General features: G+C 33.9%; 1 pseudogene; it reads left to right on the forward strand.

Moving 5' to 3' along the window:
• The first annotated feature begins 3086 nt into the window (after window positions 1-3086).
• Window positions 3087-3545, forward strand: LOC122736896 (annotated as a pseudogene).
• The last annotated feature ends 14420 nt before the right edge of the window (window positions 3546-17965 follow it).

A 17965-nucleotide genomic window follows, 5' to 3' on the forward strand; every position in this document is an offset into this window, starting at 1 on the left:
AATAGTCAAACTTTTTTTTTACCGCTTCAAAATTACTAATCCCTAAAATCCCAGTCAAAGTTCATTTTAGAGTTGGCCTCACAATAAATTACAAAGGGCTCAGGGTCCCCTATTTTCAAATTATAAAACCCCTTTGGTCTCCTTCCAAATAAATGTAAGGCTAAAAGGCATTAGATAAAATTCTAAAGTCAGTGGGCAAGATCATCATCTTCATACTGCCTAGCCTCATTAATTTTAATATGTATGTGGTTGCTAACAGACCTGACATATACAAACATAAATTCTCATACATAATATGCATATTCATTCCATTGTACAATAGGAAGAACATTGGTCTTGAAGTCAGAATCTCTAAGTTCAAGTTTCAATCATTTATTAGCTGTGTGACCTATTTTGTTCCAGTAGGATTGATACCTTTTCCTACCTCACTCCCTCTTCCTGATAATATTTTACCTACCATAGTATTTTCATTGAACTAATTAAGGTTGTGATGTCCTACACCCAAACTTCTTTCAGTTTATTTGAAGTCAAATTTAATTAAATACTTTCTTTCTGTCTCTGCACAATTGTCTGCTACTCCACTCCTATAATGCAGGAATTCTGTTTTCAGTGATTTTACTGCAACCATCTCAGTGACATTAACAAGTAAATACCTTCAGTTGATAAAAGTCTAAGTAAGAAAATAAGGTCATTAATTAAAATGTTTAACCATAGGAGATAATCTACCTTTCTAATGGCACATCAATGAATTTATCTCAAGGGAAGGATTAACAGAAATTTCAAGTCACAGATTAAATACTAAGCTATTTATAACATGGTTGTAATTCAATGCCAAACAGCTGTTCAGTTTATTTGCCTCACACTGGGGTTCTCTGCTTCATGATCGATGAATCAAACTAAGGTTGATTTAGAATTGGGATCTTGCCAACAGTTATATACTTTAATTTGAATATAATCATTTAAAGAGATTCTTGCCTTTCTCCCCAATAAAGCTACTAAATCAATTATATAGAAATGCTATGAAAAATGTGGGCTCACTAAATGAAATATTCTTAGTAAAACATATCATTGTCTGAATTTTTAAATGACAAATCAATTTGGGAAAATATTCTGAAAGAGAAGAAAGAAAATAAAAACAAATATTATTCTGGAAAGAAGTGAAATTACCTGATTTCATTTCATGAATGTGCTTGAAGAGATGGTCATAAAACAACACAAGTAGGAAAAACAAATTTTATAGAGACACATAGAGAATAACTATATTTGTTTGAGTATAGCAGGAAACTACCTACAGGTTGTCGTGGATCACACAGAAATAATATGTAGCACTTTAACCAAAGATATATCTAATTAACAATAATTACATACATATGCCTACTCATTTACATAGATATGCACATGTACAAATAAATATATATGTGCATATATGAAAAATAGATATATGTCTATATGTATATGAATGCATGGGAATATAAGGACATAAAGTTTGTATATAGAGAAACACACTAGCATATAATATATAAATATAATATATAAGTATTATACATGTATATCATATATACCTGTATAAACATACACACACACACATATATATACACACACATTTACAGACATACATATACAGCTATGTCCCAACTAGTATGAAAAACAAATATTATAAAGTGGTGGCATACATTTTTATTCACATTATTTGAATAAGAAAAAAAATATGGCATTAAACTTTACCCCAGTGTTACCACTCATGGGGCAACTATGTGGTACAGTCAATAGAGCATCAGACCCAGAATTAAGAAGACCCAAGTACAAAATTGTACTCAAACACTTAGTAACTATGTGAACCTCAATAAATGACTTAACTCTTTGCTTTAGTTTTCATATCTATAAAATGAACTCGAGAACCATTTCAATATCTCTGCCAAAAAAAAACCCAAATAAGGTCATAAAGAGTCAGACATGACTAAAACAACAAACAACCACTTTATGGGATTCATTATTAATGCTAATCAGGACCTAGTTATATAGCTTGATGCATAATGGGTTTGAAAGACATAGTTTCTGGTAATTAATCCTTTTATTAATTATTGCCAGTAGATAAATAATAAAAGGGGTCAGTGACACTCTCAAATGCCAAAGGCTCCTTATGGAACCTACTCAACCCTTATATTCCCTTGGAAGGCAATCTGCTCTGATTGGTTAAAAATTAATGAGAAGAAATAGTATTAAAATGAATGGTAGGCTTATGTTAATGAGATCCAGGAGGAACATGACTCTGATCACATTTTTGAATATCCACATATAGGCAAAGTTGTGATTCATTAATATACAGATATGCTGATGAGGAAAGTCCTCCTATAAATGCAGGTTTGCACTTCTTCTACATTAGTCTTAAGGGTGATGCTTAGGACAGTGAGAAATTAAAAAAAAATTGTACATTCACAAAACAGTATATGGTAGAGTCAGGACAGGAACCATATTCATGATCCTATCCAGTATTCTCCATTTCTTCTCATGTATTAAAATATAACCTTCTCATTGATAGTATTTCTACTATTACTATTTATCATTATGATAAGGAAAACACTATAATGGGAACCACCACAACCTTTAGGGCAACTAGTACTTAACTTATGTAGCACTTCAAGTTTTCTGCAACATGTTCCATATATTAAGTGATATAGTTGATAGAGTGCTGGGCTGAAAGTGAAGAAGACTCATCTTCACGAGTTCAAATCTAGCTTCAGACACTTACTAACTTTTTGATGCCAGGCAAGTCATTCAACCTCTTTGCCTTAGTTCCTCATCTATAAAATGAGCAGGAGAAAAAAAATGGCAAACCATACCAGCATCTTTGCCAAGGGGTCAGGAAGAGTCAGACCCTACCAAACAACAACAATTACATCCATCATCTCATTTTCTTTTCACAACAACCTGTGGTTGATAGGTACCATAGGTGCTTAGAAAGCAGACTCATTGGGAGTAGTCTTGGTGCTCTACCTGGGGGCATTTCTCTCATTGCCTGCCTCTTAGCCCATCCAGCCTTCTTAGCTCTGCTAGCTTACCCACCAGGGCACCGGGGATATGAAACCATGCCTTGAATTAAGTTGCAGGGCTCTGATGGAGAGATATTTTAAGTTGATGTTGAAATTGCAAAACAGACTGTAACTATCAAGACCATGCTGGACGATCTGGGAATGGATGATGAAAGGGATGATGATCCAGTTCCTCTACCAAATGTTAATGCAGTAATTTAAAAAAGTAATTCAGTGGTGCAACCACCACAAGGATGATTCTCCTCCTCCTGAAGATGATGAGAACAAACAAAAGTGAAGAGATGGTATTCCTATTTGGGACCAGGAATTCCTGAAAGTTGAACAAGGAACCCATACATTAAAGATCTGCTTGATGTCACATGCAAGACTGTTGCAAATATGATCAAGGGAAAATCTCCAGAAGAGTTTCGCAAAACATTCAATATCAAGAATGACTTCACTGAAGAGGAAGAAGCCCAGGTATGCAAAGAGAACCAGTGGTGTGAAGAAAAGTGAAGTTTTGTGCCTGTTGATGCTGTAACACTGTAAGGATCATTCCAAAAAACTAGTTACACTGTTCTGTTTATAATTATTAATATTAGACAAATGCAGCAGCAAATCGTTCCCATTGCATGTGTAGTGGGTTTTTTTGTTTTGTTTTGTTTTTGTTTTTTGAGTCCAGAGTCTAATCCTATGGCTGTTTTAACCAGTATAATCAAAAGTCTTTTTACTTTGGTCTGAATAAAACTGAAATTGTGTGGGTTCTGTGTGGAAAGTAGCACTTTTGGCTTTCCTTTTCTTACTTTGTAAAAAACCAAAAACAAGCAAAAGCAAACAAACAAAAAAACAAAACAGACTCATTAAAGAAAGTGAATACCAGAACCAGGATTCAAACCTATGTCTCTTAGATGCAAATCCAATGTCACTAAATCCTGATTCTCAGTATTACCTAATCCACCAGTGACAATATATCATAAAGTATGAAATTAAGATCTTGATTAATTACAGCTAAACCAAAAAGTTGTAATATTCACCCTAGCCCTTAATGGAAGGATGCTGGTTTTACAGCTAGAAGAAAGAGAAGATGAAAAACTGAGAATTGCATTGATTTGCTAAAAAACACATAGATATTAAGTATCTCTATCCCTTTTTTTTTTTTGATGAGGCAATTGAGTTTAAGTGACTTGCCCAGGGTCACAGAGCCATTAAGTGTTAAGTGTCTGAATCTGGATTTGAACTCAGGTCCCCCTGACTCCAAGGCCACCTAGCTGCCCCAGATATTAAGTATCAAGGTCAATATTTGAACCTCTGTTCTTTGACACCAAATCCAGTCTTCTTTTCACTGAATATTTATATTCTTGAGGATACAACACAGCTGAACAGGTAAATGTACATCTTAGAAAAGGTTAAGTAGAAAGTGAAGCTGATTTAAAAAATTATTGAAGATTATTTTAAAAGGTTTTGTTCACAGCTGGAATGTTCATCCTAGAAAAGAGAAAGTTTCAAATCTGATTTAACAGAAAAACTTTATTCTTTGCCTGGTTTAGGTATCAATACCATATTTGTGTCATAAAAGGAGTCTGGTACTTCTTCACCTATTTTTCCAAATACTTTTTATAGTATTGGAATTAATTGTTCTTTAAATGTTTTGTAGAATTCACTTGTAAACCCATCTGGCCCTGGAGATTTTTTCTTAGGGAGTTCATTAATGACTTCTTCAATTTGTCTGAAATTGGCCTATTTAAGGATTTTATTTCCTCTTCAGTTAACTTGGGCAATTTGTATTTTTGTAAATATTCATCCATTTCATTGACATTGTCAAATTTATTGGCAAGTAGTTGGGCAAAATAGTTCCCGAATTATTACTTTAATTTACACTTCATTGGTGGTGAAATCGCCCCTTTCATTTTTTTTTTTTTTTTTTGGTGAGGCAATTGGGGTTAAGTGACTTGCCCAGGGTCACACAGCTACTAAGTGTTAAGTGTCTGAGGCCGGGTTTGAACTCAGGTCCTCCTGACTCCAGGGCCAGTGCTCTATCCACTGGGCCACCTAGCTGCCCTACCCCTTTCATTTTTGATACTGGTAATTTGGTTTTCTTCTTTCTTTTTTAAATCAAATTAACCAAAGGCTTATCTATTTTATTGATTTTTTCATAGAACCAGCTCTTAGTTTTATTGATTAGTTCTATAGTTTTCTTGCTTTCAATTTTATTAATTTCTCCTTTGAGTTTCAGGATTTCTTATTTAGTATTTAGTTGGGGATTTTTAATTTGTTCCAATTTTTTTAGTTGCATACCCAATTCATTGATCTCCTCTTTCACTTTTTTGTTCATGTAAGCATTTAGCACTATAAAATTTCCTGTAAGCACTGCTTTGGCTGCATCCCATAAATTTTGGTATGTTGTCTCATTATTGTCATTCTCTTGGATGAAGTTATTGATTGTTTCTATGATTTGTTGTTTCACCCACTCATTCTTTCAGAATGAAATGGTTTATTTTCCAATTAATTTTCAGTCTACCTTTCCATGGCTCTTTATTACATGTGATTTTTTATTGCATCATGATATGAGAAGGATGCATTTACTAATTCTGCCTTTCCACATTTGATTATGAGGTTTTGTGCCCTTATACATGGTCAATTTTTGAGTATGTGCCATGTACTGCTGAGAAGAAGGTATATTCCTTTCTATCCTCACTCAGTTTTCTCCAGACGTCTATCATATATAACTTTTCTAATATTCTATTCAACTCTTTAACTTCTTTCTTATTTATTTTGTAGTTAGATATATCTAATTCTGAGAAGGGAAGATTCAGATCCCCCACTAGTATAGTTTTGCTGTCTATTTCCTCTTGTAACTCATTTAACTTCTCCCTTAAGAATTTGGATGCTATACTATTTTGGGCATACATGTTTAGTATTGATATTACTTCATTATGTATAGTACCTTTTAGCAAGATGTAGTTTCCTTCCTTATCTCTTTTAATTAGATCTATTTTTGCTTTTGCTTTGTCTGAGATAAGAATTGTTACCCCTGCTTTTCTTTTTTTCAGGGCAATAAGAGTTAAGTGAGTTGCCCAGAGTCACACAGCTAGTAAGTGTCATGTGTTTGAGGTCAGATTTGAACTCAGATCCTCTTGAATCCAGGGCCGGTTCTCTATCCACTGCACCACCTAGCTGCCCCCTACCCCTGCTTTTTTGACATCAGCTGAGCATAATATATTTTGCTCCAACCTTTTACCTTTATCCTGTGTGTATCTCTCTGCTTCAATCATGTTTCTTGTAAACAACATATTGTAGAATTCTGATTTTTAATCCACTCTGCTATTCACTTTCATTCATCCCATTCACATTCACAGTTAAAATTATTAACTATTTTCCTCCATATTCTTTCCCCTTTTGTTTATCCTCTTTTTTTATTCTTTCACCCTATCCCACTTGACCAGTATTTTGCTTCTCACCACTGTCTCCCTCTCACTGCCCTCCCTTTTATTAGTTGCCCTTCTTTTCCTTGCCCCTTTATTCCCCAACTTGTGCCCTCCCTTCTATCATTGCCACCCTTTTTCCTCTTCCCCTTTTGTTTCCTTAAAGAGTACACTGTTTCTTTATACAAATGGGAATATATTTCATTCCCTCCCTGAACCAAATCTGATGAGAGTAAGGTTGCAACAATGCCCCCCCCTTCTTTCCCTCTATTGTAATTGGTCCTTTTTTGTGCCTCTTCAATAGATGTAACTAACCCAATTCCACCTCCCCCTTTTCCTCCTTCCCCTAGTCTTCTTTTATTCTGCTCCTTAAGTTTCTTTATATCATCACATCAAAGTTGATTTAATAACAATACCTTAATAGAGATATGGATCCCAAGAGTTAAAAGTATTGTCCTCCCTTATATGGACTCAAGCAATTTAACATTATTGAACAACCCTTTTCTCCCCCTTGTTTACCTCTTTATATTTCTCTAGAATCTTGTATTTGGAGATCAAATTTTCTGTTCAGTTCTGGTCTTTCTCAGGAAACTTTGGAAGTCCCCTAAGTCATTGAATGTCTATCTTTTACTCTGAAAGACAATGCTCAATTTTGCTGGGTAGTTGATCATGGGTTGTAATCCAAGCCCCTTTGCCTTCCTGAATATCATATTCCAAGCCCTATGATCCTTTAATGTTGAAGCTGCTGGATCCTGTGCAATCTTGACTGTGGCTCCATGATATTTAAATGGTTGCTTTCTGGCTACTTGGAGTATTTTCTCCTTAGCCTGATAATTCTGGAATTTGGCCAAAATATTCCTTGAAGTGTTCCTTTTGGGGTCTCTTTCAGGAGGCTTATCAGTGGTTTCTTTCAATGATGATTTTATCCCCTGATTCTACAATTTCAGGGAAGTTCTCCTTGATAATTTCCTGGAATATGGTGTCTAGACTCTTTTCTTGATCATGGCTTTCAGGTAGTCCAATAATTCTCAGATTATCTCCCTTGGATCTATTTTCCAGGTCAATTGTTTTTGCAATGAGGTATTTCACATTTTCTTCTATATTTTCAGTGTTTTGATTCTGCTTGGCAGATTCTTTTTTGTCTCATGGAGTTATCAGCTTCTGTCTGCTCAATTTTAATTTTAAGTTCTTATTTTCCACAGTAAGCTTTTGCATTTCTTTTTCCATTTGTACAATTTTTTACTCTTGTTTAACCAATTGTATTTTTTAAGGAATTGTTTTCCATAGTCAATTTTTGTGCTTCTTTTTTGCTGTATAACTCTCATTTCTCTCATTTCTTTTTCCATTTTTTCCTTTATCTCTCTCATTTCATTTTTAAAAGCCATTTTGAGCTCTTCAAAGAAGGCTTTTTGGTCTTGAGACAAGATTATCTTCCCACTTGATTCTTCACTTGTAGGCATTTTGACTAATTCATCTGAGTTTGAGTTTTGGTCTTCCCTTTCACCATAGAAGTTGTCAATGATAAGGGTCCTTTTTTGTTTTTTACTCATGTTGTATGGTATTTTTAAACTTATAAAGTTAAAGTTTGCTCCTGGAGCACAGGGTTCACTGTTGCAAGCTTCTTACTGCTTTCACCTGCCCCACTCTCAGCTGTGTCAAGTTGCACCAATGTCAAGCTGCCCACTGAGCTGAGCTTTGCTGAGGTGAACTGCCAGCTGAGACAAGTAGTGTTGAGCCACCCTCCCCTTTCACCCAGGTGAGACAGACCTTTCCTGAAATCTTCTGAATTATCTCAAGTAGCAGGATTGTGTCTCTCTTTTTGTAGGTTATGTAGTTCCAGAATCTGTTTAGAGGCTTGATTTAATGTTGTTTTTGGGGGAAATACAGGAGACCTCAGGCAAGTTCCTAGTTTCTCACTGCCATCTTGGCCCCACCCCCAAGAAAATTTATTCTCAAAAAAACAATCTTTTTTTTTTTTTTTTTTTTTTTGCCATTTCGGTGGTTACTTCCCCTGTAAAAGCTCAACATTTGTGCTTTGTGCAGAAAGTCTCTGGATGCACTAATGTAAAATCCTCCATACTTTAGTTAATGTGTTTTTTTTTTTTATCCCCAAGAACCTAAGTCACTATCTTATATTATATAATTAGTCAAATTAAATTTCACACCAATAGATTATCATTTAGTGATGTGCATTGCTACTCTATTCTTTTCCTTGAGTCGAGGAGCTATCAGAAATATGCACCTCTAATATGAACAGTAAAGAATAACCAGCCTTATCTCTACACCCAGACTCTCCTTGGCAGCTGAATTTCTGTTGGCTACACCCTGCAAATTGGCCAACTCTCTGTGTGTGGCTTCAAATACATGACAGACAAAATATCACCAGCCCCTTGTGCAAAGAAAAAAAGTATACTTTTTAAATATTTGTTAATTATTTTGGGGCGGGAAGAGCAAGGGGGACTGGTCACTGGGTCCAGCCCTTAAAATATTTTCAGATATACCTTTCTTCCTGGGTTTTTCAGAGCAAACATAGATGCATTTTACATGCTTGTTTACAGATTAGAATGTGGAAGTTTGGAAGCCTGTTTTTAGTGGCTTGCAACTGAGAGGCTGATCCTGTGTAATGGTGAAAATTCTTCTCTGACTACAGAGCAAGAAAACATTATGACTCAGAAGATGTTGAACTGAAAGCAAAATCAAATGTGAAAGTGATAACATTCTAATTACTCTTTTCTTCCCTGGCAGTAAGTGAGAAAAGGATAGCTACATGTTGACAGGTGGGAGGAAGAAAAGTTGTAGTATATCCTACCTGTTCACTATGTGTCCATGAATACAATATTTTAATATATTCATATATAAAATATGTATCTAATATAATATAATAAAATATTATAATATTCATATACTAAAATAGAATACAAAATACAAATACAAAAGATATATGGAAATAGATGTAGATAGATATGTATATATTTATGTGTATATATATCCATATCTACATCTACATCTACATCTTCAAAGGGGGAAAAAATTATTTCACATTCAGAAGTCAGGAAGTGTTCCTTTGTCACACATGCATGTGTCTCACTATCAGAATACTTTAAATTTGAGTCTATTCTTCCTGTTATCCTTTTTTTTAGTGAGGCAATTGGTGTTAAGTTACTCGCCCAGGGTCACACAGCTAGTAAGTGTTAAGTGTCTGAGGCCGGATCCAAACTCAGGTACTCCTAACTCTAGGGCCAGTGCTCTATCCACTGCACCACCTAGCTGCCCCCTGTTATCATTTTTATGCAGTGTAAGAATTTGCTCTTATGTTAGGAGAATGTTGTATAATAACCACCCTTGCTATACATTTTCAATAAATCAATTTTCTAAAAGATAACGGAGCTTACCAGATTGATTAATAATGTGCAGTAATACACTTGTCAAGGCTCAAGAGTTAACCAGGACTGATGCTGAGTGAGATGAGTAGATCCAGAATAACATTTTACACAGTATCAACAACATTGTGTTTTGATCAACTGTGATAGACTTAACTCTTGTCAGTAGTACAATGGTCCAAGATAGTTCCAAGGGACTCATGATGGAAAAAACTATCCAAATCTGGAAAAAAGAAAAGAAAAGAAAAGGAAAGGAAAGGAAAGGAAAGGAAAGGAAAGAAAAGAAAAGAAAAGAAAAGAAAAGAAAAGAAAAGAAAAGAAAAGAAAAGAAAAGAAAAGAAAAGAAAAGGAAAGGAAAGGAAAGGAAAGGAAAGGAAAGGAAAGGAAAAGGAAAGGAAAGGAAAGGAAAGGAAAGGAAAGGAAGGAAAGGAAAGGAAAGGAAAGGAAAGGAAAGGAAAGAAAAGAACTGTGGAATCTGGATGGAAATTGGATGATACTATTTCTACTATTTTTGGTGGGAGATTTTCCCCTCTTGTTCTGATTCTTCTTTCACAGCATGACTAATGCAGAAATATGTTTAATGTGATTATACTTATATAACCTATATCAGATTGCTTGCTGTCTTGGGGAGCGGGAAGGGGAGGGGAGGGAGGAAGAAAAATTTGGAAATAGAAATCTTATAAAAACAAATGCTGGGGGCAGCTATGTGGCACAGTGGATAGAGCACCAGCCCTAAAGTCAGGGGGACCTGAGTTCAAATTCGGCCTCAGACATTTAACATTTACTAGCTGTGTGACCCTAGGCAAGTCACTTAACCGCAATTGCCTTACCAAAAAAACAAAAAAACAAACAAATGGTGAAAACTATCTCTACATGTAAATAGAAAATAATAAAATACTTTTATGAAAAGTACTGGACATCCCGACATATTAAGGTTAGTTCTAGGACTTTGAACAGAATAGTAGTTGCCTTTTAGTAATCCAGTCTTGAAGTGAGAGTGCCCAGTTGGGCAAGTGAGCCTAGAATGAATATTATATTTACATGAGTGTGTGTATCTCTATCTATCTATCTATCTATCTATCTATCTATCTATCTATCTATCTATCTATCTATCTATCTATTTATTGATCTATCTATCAATCTATCTCTATCTCTCTCTATCTATCTATCTATCTATCTACATCTATATCTAACTCTGTCTCTGTCTCTCTATCTCTTTTTCTGTCCATGTCTGTATGTGTATATGTATGTATATATACATTTGTGTGTGTATTTATATGAGTATATGAGTGTATAAATATACATGCATATACATACACTCAGGTATAAATGAGTATATACATGCATACACATAGTGTATATATAGGGTGGGTCAAAAATCACAATTTAATGTTTTGAAAATTATTTTTCTTTTTTTTGCTATTCATGAGATTTAATTTATAGTACTGTACATGGTATTATATTATTGTAAATTAAAAACAAAAAAATAAAGGAACTATTAAATGTTGAAATCTCTTCATGAATTTTGGCTCACCCTGTATATGCATACTGTGTGTATGCATATATATATATATGCGTGTGTGTGTATACAAACATATGTATGTAGTTATGTTTCTAGCTGGTAGGTCAATATGCCCCATATTCAGTTCTATCATCTGCAAGCTAAGGCTCCTTTCAAGATTGTAAATGGAATTTAGAAGTAGGAGGCAATATGCTTCAATAATGTCCCCTTTGTAAAGGAGAGCTGACTACAGTTTTTTAGCAGTATCTAAAGGGAGAAAAAATGGTCTAAATGTGTATGTAATAGCAAATAGCAAAGAAAATAAATTTTCAATTGACTAGTTAATAATAGTTTATGTCTCATTCCATCTCTTTTCTCCCCTTAGAACTTGCCTCATTCTCTGCTTTCCCTTACATCAAGGTGGATTTACCTCATTTTAAATTTTATCTGTTACTCCTACTTCTTCCTGGAGCACATTGTGATGATCATAACTTCTTTTTTAATATATGCTACTATTTTGCCCTAAATTTAATTGTACATTTTATTTTGGCATATTTGTAGGAAACAGCATGGAATATATCCCTATCTTCTCTTGTCCTTGCAAACAGGTAGAATGTGTGGAAAAGATTAAATTAAACTATTGTTCACTCATTTCAGTCATGCCTGACTCTTCCTCACCCTATTTGGACTTTTCCTGGCAAAGATAATGGAGTGGTTTGCCATTTATTTCTTTAGCTCATTTTATAGATGAGGCAACTGAAGCAAAGAGGATTAAGTGACTTACCCACAATCACACAGCTAGTCAGTGTCTGAGGTTAGATTTGACCCCATGGAGATGAGTCTTCTTCACTTAGAGCACAACACTCTATCAACTATATCACCTAATATATAGAACATCTTGTAGAAAATTTCAAGTGGTCCTGGCTCTGAAACATGTTGTTTTGTGAATGCAAAAGTCTTATTTTCTCACTATTCCAGGCATAAACCTAAGACTAATATAGAGGAAGAACATGCAAACAAAATAACAGATCCCACCTAAGACAGTCAAAGTCCACCATAGAAGCAATAAATACATATTGGAAGGAAAATAAAATTTAAAATTAAGGAGATTTATTTAAAAGTCATCTTCAGAAGAGAAATTATAAATATGGAACCATATTCTGAGCTGACCTTTTGATAAAAAAGAGATTAGTGGGGGCAGCTAGGTGGCACAGTGGATAGATCACCAGCCCGGGAGTCAGAAGGACCTAAGTTCAAATCCGGCCACAGACACTTAACACTTAGTAGCTGTGTGACCCTGGGCAAGTCACTTAACCCCAATTGCCTCACCCCCCCCCCCAATTAATTAATTAATTAATTAATTAAAAAGAGATTAGTGAATTAACAATCCTAAATAAATTCCAAAAGAGGTTTTGAAAAAATTGAAAACCCAAGGAGATAGTTTTTAAATACAAGACTCAAGGAAAGTATATAAAGGTAAACAGGAAAAAAGTTATTCAATAAGGTTATACTGTTTACATCCCTACATGGGAAGATAATACTTTTAGCTCTTGAGAATTGTATCTCTATTTTGGCAGATAAAAGGTATATACATAGAGGTTTTGGCGACCACGCAGGGACAGTAAAGTTTCCATAAGGCAAGTAACTAGTCTGGGAGATAAATTAAGGGAAAGGTTAAGTAGGGAAGATTTATGATCTAATATCCAATTTTAAATCTCACAAGGGTATAGGTATACATTGATTTGATGTGATGATATAAAGAAAATTAAGGGACAAAAAAGGGAGCATATTGGGAGAAGAGGAAAGGGTAGGTGGAATGGAGTAAATTACATCTCATGAAGAGGTGCAAAAAAACAATTACAATAGAGGAGAAAGGGGAGGTGTCAGCATTGTTTCAAATTTACTCTCATCATATTTGGCTCAAAGAGGGAATAACATATATACTCATTTCAATAAAGAAATTTAGCTTACCCTTTAGGGAATTAGAATGTGAAGGGGAAAGGGGAGTAATAATAAAAGTGAGGGCAGAAGCAGGGGAGTAAAGGGGAAAGGAAAGGGAGGGGGGTCTCATAAAAGGGAGGGCAGATTGAGAGAGGCTTAGCCAGCAGTAAAACACTGGTGATGAGGAATAGGGTAAAAGAAGGAAAAAAATTAAAAAGGGAAAAAGAGGATGGTGGGAAATACACAGTAATCATAACTGTGAATGTGATTAACTCTTCCATAAAACAGAAGCAGATAGCAGAGTGGATTAAAAACTACAGTCCTACAATTAGTTGTTTACAAGAAACAGGTTTGAAGCAGAGAGAGATGAACATTGGATATGCTTCAGCTGAAGTTAAAAAAGCAGGCAGGCATAGCAATCCTTATCTCAGACAAATCAAAAGAAAAAATAGACCTAATTAAAAGAAATAAGGAAGGAAATAACATCTTGCTAAAAGGTACCATAGACAATGAAGCGATATCAATACTAAACATGTATGCACCAAGTAGTATAGCATCTAAATTCTTAAAGGAGAAGTTAAGTGAGTTGCAAAAGGAAACAGAAAGGAAAATTATACTAGTGGGAGATCTTAACCTCTCCCTCTCAGAATCACATAAATCTAAGCACAAAACAAATAAGAAAGAAGTTAAGGAGATGAATAGAATTTTAGAAAAGTTAGATATGATAGACCTCTGGATTAAAGTGGAATGAGGATAGAAAGGAATATACCCTTTCTCACATACACAAAAATTGATCATGTTGGGCACAAAAACCTCACAGTAAAATGTAGCAAGCCAGAAATAGAAAATGAATCCTTTTCAGATCCTGATGAAAAAAAAATTACATGTAATAAAGAGCCATGGAAAGATAAACAAAAAAATTAATCAGAAACTAAATAATCTCATTCTAATGAATGAGAGGGTCAAACAACAAATCATCGAAATAAGCAATAACTTCATCAACAAAAATAACAATGAGACAACATACCAGAACATATGGAATGCAACCAAAGGAGTTCTTAGGAGAAATTTTATATCTGTAAATGCTTACATGAATAAAATAGACAAAGAAAAGATCAATGAATAGGTCATGAGACTAAAAAAATCCTGGAAACCCCCCAATTAAATACTAAATTAGAAATTCTGAAACTCCAAGGAGAGATCAATCAAATTGAAAGTAAGAAAATTATAGAATTACTAAATCAAACTAAGAGCTTGTCTTTTGAAAAAAAATCAATTAAAAAAATCAACCTTTGGGTAATTTGATTAAAAGAAAGAAGAAAAACAAATTATAAGTAACAAAAGTGAAAGGGTGAATTCACCACCCATGTAGTAGAAATTAAAGAAATAATTAGGAAACTATCTTACCCAATTGTATGCCCCTAAATTTGACAATTTAAAGGAAATGGATGAATATTTATGAAAACATAAATTACCCCCTATTAACAGAAGAGGAAATAGAAGACTTGAACAGCACCATTTTAGAAAAAAAAAAGTTGAACAAGTCATCAATTAACTACCCCCCCCAAAAAAAAAATCTCCAGGGCCATATGGGTTTACAAGTGAAGCCAAAAAATTTTAAAGAACAATTAATTCCAATATTATACAAATTATTTGGAAAAATAGGTGAAGTTCTACCAAATTCCTTTTATGACACAAATATAGTGTTGACACCTAAACCAGGCATAGCCAAAATAAAGAAAATTATAGACCAATTTCCATATTGAATATCGATACAAAAATTTTAAGTAAAATATAAGCAAGGAGAATACAGCAATTTATCACCAGAATAACACCCTGTGACCAGGTGGGATTTATACCAGGAATGTAGGGCTGGTTCAACATTAGGAAAACTATCAACCTAATCAACCACATCAATAACATAACTTTGCAAAATCATATGATTATGTCAACAGTTGGAGAAAAAGCTTTTGAAAAAATACAGCACTCATTCTTCTTAAAAACATTAGAGAGCACAAGAATAAATCGAGCTTTTCATTAAAATGATAAACAGTATCTATCTTAAGCCATCAGCAAATATTATATGTAATGGGCATAACTTAGAGGCCTTCCCAGTAAGATCAGGGGTGAAACAGGGATGCCCGTTATCACCTTTATTATTAATATTTTCCTAGAAATGTTAGCTTAGAAATAAAGAAAAAAATGAATTAAAGGAATTAGAATAGGAAAGGAGGAAACAAAACTATCAATCTGTGCGGATAATATGATCATATGCTTAGAGAAGCCACTTTAAAACTACTTAAAACAATAACAAATTTAACAAAGTTAGAGGATATAAAATAAATACACATAAATCATCAGCATTTCTATACATGCCCAACAAAGTTCAGCAGCAACAGATAGAAAGAGAAATTCCATTTACAGGAACTATGGAGAATATAAAACATTTGGGAGTCTACCTGTCAAGACAAACCAGGAACTTTATGAATATAATACAAAACACTTTACACACAAATATAAAAAGATCCAAATAATTGGAAAAATATCATTCATTCATGAATAGAACAAGGTAAAATAATATGAATGATAATTATTTCTAAGTTAATTTACTTATTCTTTGCCATACCAAGCACACTACCTAAAATCATTTTTAGAACTAGAAAAAACATAACAAAATTTATGTGAGAGAACAAAAGTTCAATAATATCAAGGGAAATACTGAAAAAAAATAGCACAGGAAGGTGGCTAGCTGTACTAACCTGAAGTTCACTATAAAGCAGCAGTCAGCAAAAGTATTTTGTATAAGCTAAGAAATAGGATGGTGTATCAATGGAATAGGTTGGGCATAGGAGACATATGGCTATAGTAAATGGCTATAGTAATCTACTGTTGGATAAACCCAAAGACTCCAGCTTCTGGGATAAGAACTCGTTTTTTTAAAGAAAAACTGCTTGGAAAACAGGGAGAAAGTATGGCAGAAACTAAGCATAGACCAAAATCTTATACCATATACCAAAATATGGTCAAAATGTGTATTTGATTTAGTCACAAAGGGTTATTTTATAGGTAAATGAGGAGAGGGAAGGAATAGTTTACCTTCCAGGATCTATGGAGAGAAGAATTTATGACCAAACAAGAGACAGAGAATTTATGAAATGTAAAAATGTTTTGATTTTGATTATATTAAATTAAAAAGATTTTGTGCAAACAGAAGCAATAAAGCCAAAATAGAAGGGAAGCAGAAACTGGGAAACAATATTATAGTCAGTGTATTTGATAAAGGCCTCAGATTTCTAGAATATATAGGGAAGTAAATCAAATTTATAAGAATGTAAATCATTCCCCAATCTACAATTGGTCAAAGTATATGAACAAGCAGTTTTCATATGAAGAAATCAAACTATCTATTGCCAAATCTAAATCAATATTCATTATAGAAATGAAAATTAAAACTACTCTGACATACCACCTCACACCCAGCAAGTTGCCTAATGTGAGAAAAAAGGAAAATAATAAATGTTCGAGAAGCTGTGGAAAAATTGGAACAGTGATGCCTTGTTGTCAGTTGTGAACTAATCCAACCATTCTGAAGAGCAATTTGGAAATATTCCCAAAGAGCTATGGGACTGTACATACCCTTGACCCAGTAATGCCACTACTAGGTCTGTATCCCAAAGAGATCATAAAAAGGGAAAATGACTCACATGTACAAAAATATTTATAGCAGCTCTCTTTGTGGTGGGAAGGAATTAGAATCAAGGGAATGCCCATCAATTGGGGAATGGCTGAACAAGTAGTGGTATAGAAAATGCAATGGAATACTATTGTGCTATTAGAAATGGTAAGCAAGCAGATTTCAGAAAAAAAACTTGGAAAGACTTAAATGTACTGCTTTTGAGTGAAGTGAGCAGAATCAAGCACAGACCATGGTAAATAGTAACAGCAACACTGTTTGATGATCAATTGTGATAGGACTTAACTGTTTTAGGGAATACAGTGTTGCAAGACAATTCCAAGGGACTCATTATGGAAAATGCTCTAAACATCCAGGAAAAAGAACAGTGGTATCTGAATGCAGATTGAACCATACTGTTTCAACCATTTTTGTTTGTTTTTAAGGTTTTTTTCCCCATTTTTTCTGATTCATCTTTCATAACATGACTAATGCATAAATATGTTTAATATGATTATACATTTATAACCTATATCAGATTTTTTTTTATTTAGAGGAGGAGGGAAGGAAAGGAGAGAGGGAGAAAAATTTACAACTCAAAATATTCTAAAAACAATGTTGAAAGCTATTTTTATATGTAACTGGAAAATAATAAAATTCTTTTAGGATAAAAATGTAAAAAAAGCAAAAAAAAATCATTTTTTAAATAATATTTTATTTTTCTCAATTACAAATAAGGACAAACTTTAACATTTAAAAAATTGAATTCTAAATTCTTTCCTTGCCTCTTTTCCTTCTGTACTCCCTTGTACAGTATACAATTTTGTTATAGATTACATATTTATGATCATGAAAAACATTTCCATGTTAGTCATGTAAAAGAAAACATAGAACATGAAAAATACAAGAAAAATAAAGTGAAAAATAGTACGGTTTGACCTGCATTCAGACTTATGTTGGGTAATGTGTACTATGTTTTCCTGGTTCTGCTTACCTCACTCAGAATCGGTTCAAGTAAG

The sequence above is a fragment of the Dromiciops gliroides genome, chromosome 1 (assembly GCF_019393635.1).
Source record: "Dromiciops gliroides isolate mDroGli1 chromosome 1, mDroGli1.pri, whole genome shotgun sequence".
Classification (NCBI taxonomy): Eukaryota; Metazoa; Chordata; class Mammalia; order Microbiotheria; family Microbiotheriidae; genus Dromiciops; species Dromiciops gliroides.